The sequence below is a fragment of the Montipora capricornis genome, chromosome 7 (genome assembly GCF_036669925.1).
Source record: "Montipora capricornis isolate CH-2021 chromosome 7, ASM3666992v2, whole genome shotgun sequence".
NCBI lineage: Eukaryota > Metazoa > Cnidaria > Anthozoa > Scleractinia > Acroporidae > Montipora > Montipora capricornis.
Genome location: NC_090889.1, coordinates 19930678 through 19939702, shown reverse-complemented (window position 1 = coordinate 19939702; position 9025 = coordinate 19930678). Strand labels below are relative to the sequence as shown.

General features: G+C 40.7%; 1 pseudogene; it reads right to left on the bottom strand.

Annotated features, from left to right (window-relative positions):
* Positions 1-1448: 1448 nt before the first annotated feature.
* Positions 1449-5060, bottom strand: LOC138057388 (type I iodothyronine deiodinase-like; annotated as a pseudogene).
* Between the last annotated feature and the right edge of the window lie 3965 nt (positions 5061-9025).

Genomic DNA, 9025 nt, shown 5'->3' with positions numbered 1-9025 from the left:
GTCTTGTTCATTTGTACAATAAGGGTGAACTATAATGAAACTGGATAGATATGAACGGTTGTCGCCAAAATCTAAAATTTTGTGATTTGACGTTGTTGTTTTGTGGAGTATGGCACAGAAATGCACGGAAATTCATGCTGCACGTTCAGCACGACTATTTTTTTTCTTTTTTAACAAATTACCTTCTTGCATTGTGGCGTTCTCGTTGCCGTAGCCGTCGTCTTTGCTTAAACTCCCTGATCTAATATAGTGTACGTCCGTGGCAGATAGGCCCGCAGCGCGTGCGTAAATCACGAGAATGTTAAAACAGGTATATTTTCAGGAAGCGTGTTTGAATTTCAACAAATGAGCCCCAAAAATGGCAAGAATTTGTAACGCTGATAAATACTAAAGCAGCTTCTATTTCCAAAACGATGGAATTACCTGGTGATAAATAACCTCAGACTTAATTGATTAGAATGTAACGTGAAGTGCTAGTTTTGTACCCCAAATGAACCATGTGAGCATTAGCCCTACTAATGGAAATGGGCTCACACAAGGACAGAAAAAAACTCTGACCAGGGTGGGAATTGAACCCACAACCTTCGGGCTAGATCACCGCTGCTCGTCTGGGAGTGTGAATTTTTGGCTTTTGCAGAATGAATGGTCGACCTCACGGGTTGGATGTTGAATTCGCATATTTCTTGTCGAACTTTATAAACTACAATCTTGGACAAAACTCATTGGGAAAATGTGGCCCTCTAATAAAGAGTAAATTCTTCCTACTTTGCCCCCTCCCCCCATTTCAATGTTTTTTCAAAAAGCGACCAAAGGCTCGCACAGTATTTTGCATTACATTATCAATATTAATAAGGGGGTAAGGGGGGAAGGACCAATGTATTTTGTGAGTGCGTGCCAAATGATGCTTAAGCTAGAATTTTCCCAAGAGTCTTGTCCAAGATTGTAGAAAGAAAGAAAAAACAAACTGACAAAAGCAAAAACCCGGTGTCTTCCCATCATTTTGTCAGAGATGTATCCTTTTTTTTTTTTTCGCGAGTTGTTAACCCTGGTTTTCACTAGCGACGCAAGCATAAGAGCGCGTATTTCACCGTGAAAACGAGGTTGACGCAAGCATAAGCGCATGCGCAAGGGTTAAATCTTTTCCTTTTTCTTGTTCTTGCGCTTATGCTTGCGTTCGGTTGCGTTGTGTAAAACGAAGCACAGCATAAGCACAAGGAAATTTGCTACGTCTGGCCAATTAAAGCACTCGTTCCAGATTTCCCGCGACTGATCATTTGAACAAAATGGCGGATGCCGTGGTTGATTTTTATGATTATGGAAAACACAACGCAGCTCACTTGAAATTTATCTAATAAAGCCGTGTTTCAAGTTACTGCACTACCACACGTACGCATTGCGTGCCTATTTTTTTGTAAATAAGTTGGTTTCTGGTCAATCAGATGAGTAAGTTTTTGAACACAGTTTAATGCATTAAGCCTTCCTTTATTGAGAGAACTTGGCAATTGTTTTAATCATGCCATTGTTCGTTGTATTATTTTGTTAAAAAAAACGGTACAATCCATCGTATACCCATTGAAAACGTCTTAGCTTGCCAAATCAACTATCTAACTATCGAGATTCCTTCTGTTTAGACTAGCTTTAGCTTCATTGCCCAAACACCAAATCCTCATATCCACACTATTAGTCGAGCCATAGAGATCCACATTCAAATGGTGTTTTTCCTTTATGGCTGTCATCCAGGATTTCGGACTTCGTAGAGATGAACAAAAAAGCGGCTAGAATGGACAGAAGATTCAGGAAACTGACGATTTCAAGTTAAGTATTTACATTGATCTCTCTTCGCGAGGAACAAAAATTGGCAGTTTATCAGTTTCACCTTTCGCAACATATAATGGTTTAACTTGAAAGGAACTGCTTTGAAACTTGGTTTTATTGGCTATGTCGATACCACTGTCATTGCAACGAATTATCAAATTAAACTAGCGGTCATCACATAACTTCCTCTTGACGTGCCGGCCGGCACGTTGGGGTCCCTATTCCAAACAAACAACGGCCACCCTGTTGGTGTCCTAAGCATATCCTCCAAAAATCGAACTATAATTTCATTAAGAAGTCTCATCGTCTACGGATTCTTAACAAAGCAAAACCTTTCTTTTGTATTATTAGAAATATGGCCGATGATCACATGAGTGAAAACCAAGAATAGTAGTAAAAGTAACCCATGTTCAACCTCGTTCCCCGAGCCTTTCTCTGCCGAGAGTCTCTTCCCTGGGAACGACGTTGATCCATGTTAACCCTCACGGCAAGGGTAGGGAGGAGTCCTTTTTCCAGTGGGTAGCTTCCTTAATCACGTAGTGAAACCTTGGCAGGAGAACCATAATATTGAAGTCTCAAAGCACTTTTGGATTCGGCTCGTTAAGAACAAGATTTCTTATATCAAGAAAAGCATATTTACTCCGTAGGGCATTCTCATATACGGTCCTTAAAAAATGAAATATGCTGAATGGGTTGGGGGGGGGGGGGGAATTGTTGCGCTATAAAGTCACGTGACCAGCGGCCATATAAGTCTTTCCGTAAGAAGAGGGAAAATATCTGTTTACAAACATTTCTTTCTTTTTTTTTACAAATGCGCCAGCCAATGAAATCGAAAAACCAAACACTTCGTTCCAAAAACTAACGAGTCTCTGGTTGCTTCAATTCCCAGGGGATTTGCTTGAAAAACCAACATGGAAGCACTGACTTCGTGCAAAAAAAGCTATGTAGGCCATTTCGAGCCTATCTTCCCTTACAGAAGAAGTCTTAAATTACGAAGTCTAATGTTACGAATATTAATTCATGTCATTCGTGTTAAAAGTACAATGAATCACCATGAAAATTTTTCATTTGAATTATCCGAATTACATTGATTGGGGAAGTAACAGGAATTGCTACAGTCTTTTAAAAAATGCTAGACATAAAAAACCTTGTTTGACAAATCGATATTGATGGCATATCACAAGACTAAATGAAGACCGGCGAGTTAGAACTTCTCCCCCGTTTTCGGACGTAGTTACAGAGTGGTTTTGTATTTTTCTAACCACTTTTCCACCTCCCCTAAGTTGTAGTTATAGGGACCCGTCCCACCCTCGTACACTTTCTTGCCTTGCTGTATAATATACAGTCTCTCGGGCCAGGCTCCATACGAGTCGTTCGCTTCATTCTGCATCGAGTCGACCACAATAGGAGCGGTGCATGAACAGAACTCCTCCAAACGTTTGGCGGCGTCACAACGCTCTATTAAATTCTTGTGTTGCTGGATTTCCACGTTGTTCTATAATGATAAATGGAATAAGGAAGGTGAAAAAGTAAGCCATTATTTCATTTTTTCATCATGATGCGTTACGAAGCTACATGTATGGGGGATAAATGTTATGATAGCCTGTGCATGTCCAGTGCCTTACCCTCCTGTAATATTGTTAAAATGCAATCTCGACTCCGGAGCTCATCTCCTGACTGAGGGAGAGAAGAGCTCTGGGAAACGCTGAAGCAAAAGTGTCTTCTTATTGGTTTTCGTGAAGAACAAGCAAAAGCGGCTCTAATTGGTGCATTCATGTTAGCACGAGGAGTGAGCAGGCGCGGTAAGGTTCAAACAGCCAATATTTGGCTATAAGAACCCTACGGGGCATGTTCTTCTACAAAGAGTTTCCCAGAGCCTTGGGTCGATCCGATGCTCTGGTGACGAGAATGTGTTAAAATCAAACAATTATACATCCAGTTTGTGACTTATAGCGAAGAAAAATCAACATTGTTTTTTTTGGGTGGGGGAGGGGGAGGGGGGAGGGGGAGGGGGAGTGACCAGAGATCCGTTTCTCGAAAGTCCCGAAAGTTTTCGGGCCCAAAAAGCCATTTGTGAATCTACCAACCGCTTGTTCAGGAAAGCCAATTTTTAAACATGTTTTCAATGTTACAAAAAGCAAACTGACTGTGAAGTTTGTTGCCTTAAATCCTCTCCGTTCTTGAGATACAGAGGGAATTGTGACACCCGAAAATGGCCCGTAAAGTTCGGGACTTTCGAGAAAAGGGCCCCAGGTCCGTAGCCAAAAAAAAAATTATAACTGAGCCAATGTCCATGGTTAAATTCTCTCCGCAGGTATTTTAAGCGTTTATCATATGAGTACAATTCAAAGACAACTCTGGAATCGTGCTTTTTTTTCAAAATTCACGAAGAAATGACTGAGGCAAGTAGCTCGGAGTGCGTCATACTCTAAGCTAAGGCGCTGGTGACGTAGATTGATCTGCAGGACGCGAGAGTGACCTAAGGACTTTAACCTCCATATGGTAGCCTAGTTTTCCCGGAGGAATTGGATGAAGAAGATTAACACATGGTTATGAACAAAGACCTATACAACCCCACCTTATAAGGTAACTAAAAGTGCACTTAAAAGGTTATGAATTCTCGTCTAAAATAAAAAAAAAACAGAGAAGAATATGGTGGCCAGTACTTACATTCCAACGCCAATCATCCGTTGGGTGAGCTTCGCTAATGTATACTGTAAGAAAATCTGCAACTTTGTCAAAATTGTGAACGACGGTCTCAAATTCTTTCACAAAAGTGACAAGGAACGGTGGTCAGGTGCAGCTGCCGAAGTTAAGAACAAGCGGGCGATTCCCTTTAGTAAAATCTAACAGCTTGCATTCTTTTCCATCAACCTTGGCAACTGTGCAATTCGGAGCAGAAAAGCCAAGCTTAGCCACCTTGTTTAAATCACCGACCAGTATTTTTACAATGGAGACGAAGTGCTTGCGTCCACCGTAAACGTCCCAAAAGTTTTGGTATGGAACACGATTGCTCTCTTCTTCGAACTTTTGAAGCTTGTTCTTAAGGATTGGAGTGTGGGACAACACGACTTTCACAACAAAGGCCACAATGCATTTGATGTAAGTTAAACCAAGTGCTATGGCATACGGTAGGCTCTTCATCTTGATAGCGTGATAAACTGAATGAAAACGTTCGAGGTTGCAAAGTGGCTTCTACGGATTAGATCGGCTTTGCAATTGATAGCAATAGACCTCTTTAGCTTGTAAGTTTTGTTTTCCAATTTCCGACCACGTGATGTTGTCAAGGGAATTTACCTTTTGTTTTGTCCGAAGTTATGCGTACATATTCACGTGCATAGGACGAAATTTGAAAGAAAGTTTTCCCTAGAGTAACATCACGTGGTCTGAAATTGGAAAACAAAATGTACAAGCTAAAGAGGTCTATAGAATCAATAGTAGAACAGTCCTGCAAACGACATACTTCATTGGCCAATTGTGACACACTCAGGGTTTGCGTGAAACCTTATCCCCCACGCACAATTTGCGGACGAACTCATATTTGTTTCTTTGCCTCTGCTTCAGTCATCTTACTTTACTTTACTTTACTTTAGTTTCGTTTAGTTTAGTTTAGTTGAAACGTTTGCAAACAAAATATTTAATCTAAGAAACGTATGGGAAATTCATTTTCAAGAAATAGAATGGGCAACAAATCGATTTCAAATGAAGTGTTGAAATGTCGCGCCACCGTTGAAGCGTTTCATCCCATCTCTTTACTTAAGTCTCTTGTAATGTAAATAACTAATCTACATGTTTGAGGTATTGTAATAAACAAGAAATAAACAGACGTATTGAGGAATGACATGGCAGACGATAATGAGTGACTGTCCTGTACTAATTATGCGCAGGTTGAAGGATCGTGCAACAATACCAGTATATAAATCCACCACTCAAATTTAATACACTGTCAGTAGACAAATATTGAGAACGAAGATTATTGTCAGCTTAAAGATATGGTTCTGATATACCACTAAATTCTCTCGACCATTCAACTAAGAAAAATATGGAAGTAGTTAGGAGAATTAACTTTTAGATCATGGGGGTTTAAGGATTAAGAGGCTTAGGCTTGTCCCAATTTCTGTGGAAAAAACAAAAAGGAGTGCTTCAAAAGTGCAACAAATTGCTCAAATAGTTGTAAAAGGTGCTCACTAAAAGTTGCTAAAACTTTTGAGAGAATCCCTTGGAAATTTTTCAACAGTATGTCTATAAAGAAATGTGCGTTTGAATTGAGGGTTATGGAATGCTTTCACTCACGTGATCAGTAACCTTGTTTTTCCACGGAAACAAAAGAAAACGTTTGCGTGGTAATAGAGTTCATTCCTGGAGGATTAGTTGGGTACACAACATGGCCGCCGATCCATTGTTTAGGGACACCAAAATGGCCGCCGTGACGTCACGTGAAAACACTCTATAGACGGAAGACTGAAATGATCCACGGACTCAACTTGACAAACGACTTTTTTGCAGATACGGGAGCATTTGATTTTGATCGTTCAAATAGCTATTATGGGATGCCCAGGGAGCAAACAAGTATTAAGTGCCCCAAGAGCATCCCATAATGTCTTTCGAAACAATAGAAATCAAAATGTCCGCCGTCTTTGAAAAAAAGTCTACTTAGTTAAGCAACTGTCACTTTCTAGACATCCGGCCTCAATCGCTTCATAGCTCAGGTGGTAGAGCAGTACACTGGCTCGCAAAGGGTCATGGGTTTGAATCCCGTCCCGTCGTATGTGAGCTGAAACAACGTGAAGTTTCAGGTGAGGATTCGGTCGCTAAGTAACCACCACGCATACTCAACACAATGAGTTTTGACCCATGGCAGAGGTCTATTTTCTCGTCCTCGTCAGTCCAGCGAAACCAAAAAGAAAAGAGACCTTTGCTAGCAGGGAAATGACAGGATAGACCCTATTGCGCAACTATGCCGATTTCCGAATACTACACGTTTTTCAACTGGAAACCCAGTAATTAAATTATTCAACATCCGTTATTGAAAAGCTGAAATTTCGAGCCCTTGTCCACGACTGCCAATTTGCGTTTCCTAACTCAAATCATACACCCAAAATTAATCATTTTAATTCTTGTGTTTTAAACACCCATCGATGCAGCACCACGGATTCCTTAGAAACTAACGACAAAAGAAGACATATTTAGGATGGTTCGTGTCACATGTGCTTCTCTGGTGTCAAGTGTCCAAGCTTGTTGCTAGAACAGCACCACAAACAAGTTTTGGGAGGGGAGGGGGGGGGAATAACACAGACAGGATAAGGGTACCGGAGGCTTTCGGCTATTGCCTTGCTATATGCAGAAACATTAATAGACTTTTATTACATCGTCTGGTTCAGTGTAATCCAAACAAAGAGTCCTCTTCACGATTAAGCATTCAACCACTCATCTGAGCTAAAGTCATCTTTAGAGTCAGGTGTTAAGTGTGTTGCCAGAGGAGATCGTACATGTGCTGATTGGTTATTGATTGTCTGTCATGTGGACCGTAATGTTATTGGCTATGACGATTGGACTAGTGCACGTGAGTGGTTGGTTCGTTTGGATCCTCTCTGTTAGTGATTATGTTATTGTGGTAATGCACTGGAACTGCACCACACAATATTTTACCCAGTTGTAAGAGTGGGGACTTTAAGCAAAGACGACGTCGACCACTACGCCAACGAAAATGTCATTCCAAAATATAACTTAACGCTATAGCAAGTATTTCGCAATTATTCCGTCTTGTTCATTTGTACAATAAGGGTGAACTATAATGAAACTGGATAGATATGAACGGTTGTCGCCAAAACCTAAAATTTTGTGATTTGACGTTGTTGTTTTGTGGAGTATGGCACAGAAATGCACGGAAATTCATGCTGCACGTTCAGCACGACTATTTTTTTTCTTTTTTAACCAATTATCTTCTTGCATTGTGGCGTTCTCGTTGCCGTAGCCGTCGTCTTTTCTTAAACTTCCTGATCTAATATAGTGTAAGTCCGTGGCAGATAGGCCCGCAGCGCGTGCGTAAATCACGAGAATGTTAAAACAGGTATATTTTCAGGAAGCGTGTTTGAATTTCAACAAATGAGCCCCAAAATTGGCAAGAATTTGTAACGCTGATAAATACTAAAGCAGCTTCTATTTCCAAAACGGTGGAATTACCTGGTGATAAATAACCTCAGACTTAATTGATTAGAGTGTAACGTGAAGTGCTAGTTTTGTACCCCAAATGAACCATGTGAGCGTTAGCCCTACTAATGGAAATGGGCCCACACAAGGACAGAGAAACACTCTGACCACGGTGGGAATTGAACCCACAACCTTTGGGTTAGATCACCGCTGCTCGTCTAGGAGTGTGAATTTTTGGCTTTTGCAGAATCAATGGTCGACCTCACGGGTTGGATGTTGAATTCGCATATTTCTTGTCGAACTTTATAAACTACAATCTTGGACAAAACTCGTTGGGAAAATGTGACGCTCTAATAAAGAGTAAATTCTTCCTACTTTGCTCCCTCCCCCCATTCCAGTGTTTTTTTAAAAAAGCGACCAAAGGCTCGCACAGTATTTTGCATTACATTATCAATATTAATAAGGGGGTAATGGGGGAAGGACCAATGTATATTTTGTGAGTGCGTGCCAAATGATGCTTAAGCTAGAATTTTTCCCAAGAGTTTTCTCCAAGATTGTAGAAAGAAAGAAAAAACAAACTGACAAAAGCAAAAACACGGTGTCTTGCCATCATTTTGTCAGAGATGTATCCTTTTTTTTTTTCGCGAGTTGTTAACCCTGGTTTTCACTAGCGACGCAAGCATAAGAGCGCTTATTTCACCGTGAAAACAAGGGTGACACAAGCATAAGCGCATGCGCAAGGGTTAAATCTTTTCCTTTTCCTTGTTCTTGCGCTTATGCTTGCGTTCGGTTGCGTCGTGTAAAACGAAACACAGCATAAGCACAAGGAACTTTGCTACGTCTGGCCAATTAAAGCACTCGTTCCAGATTTCCCGCGTCTGATCATTTAAACAAAATGGCGGATGCCGTGGTTGATTTTTATGATTATGGAAAACAAAACGCAGCTCACTTGAAATTTATCGAATAAAGCCGTGTTTCAAGTTACTGCACTACCACACGTACGCATTGCGTGCCATTTTTTTTGTAAGTAAGTTGGTTTCCGGTCAATCAGATGAGTAAG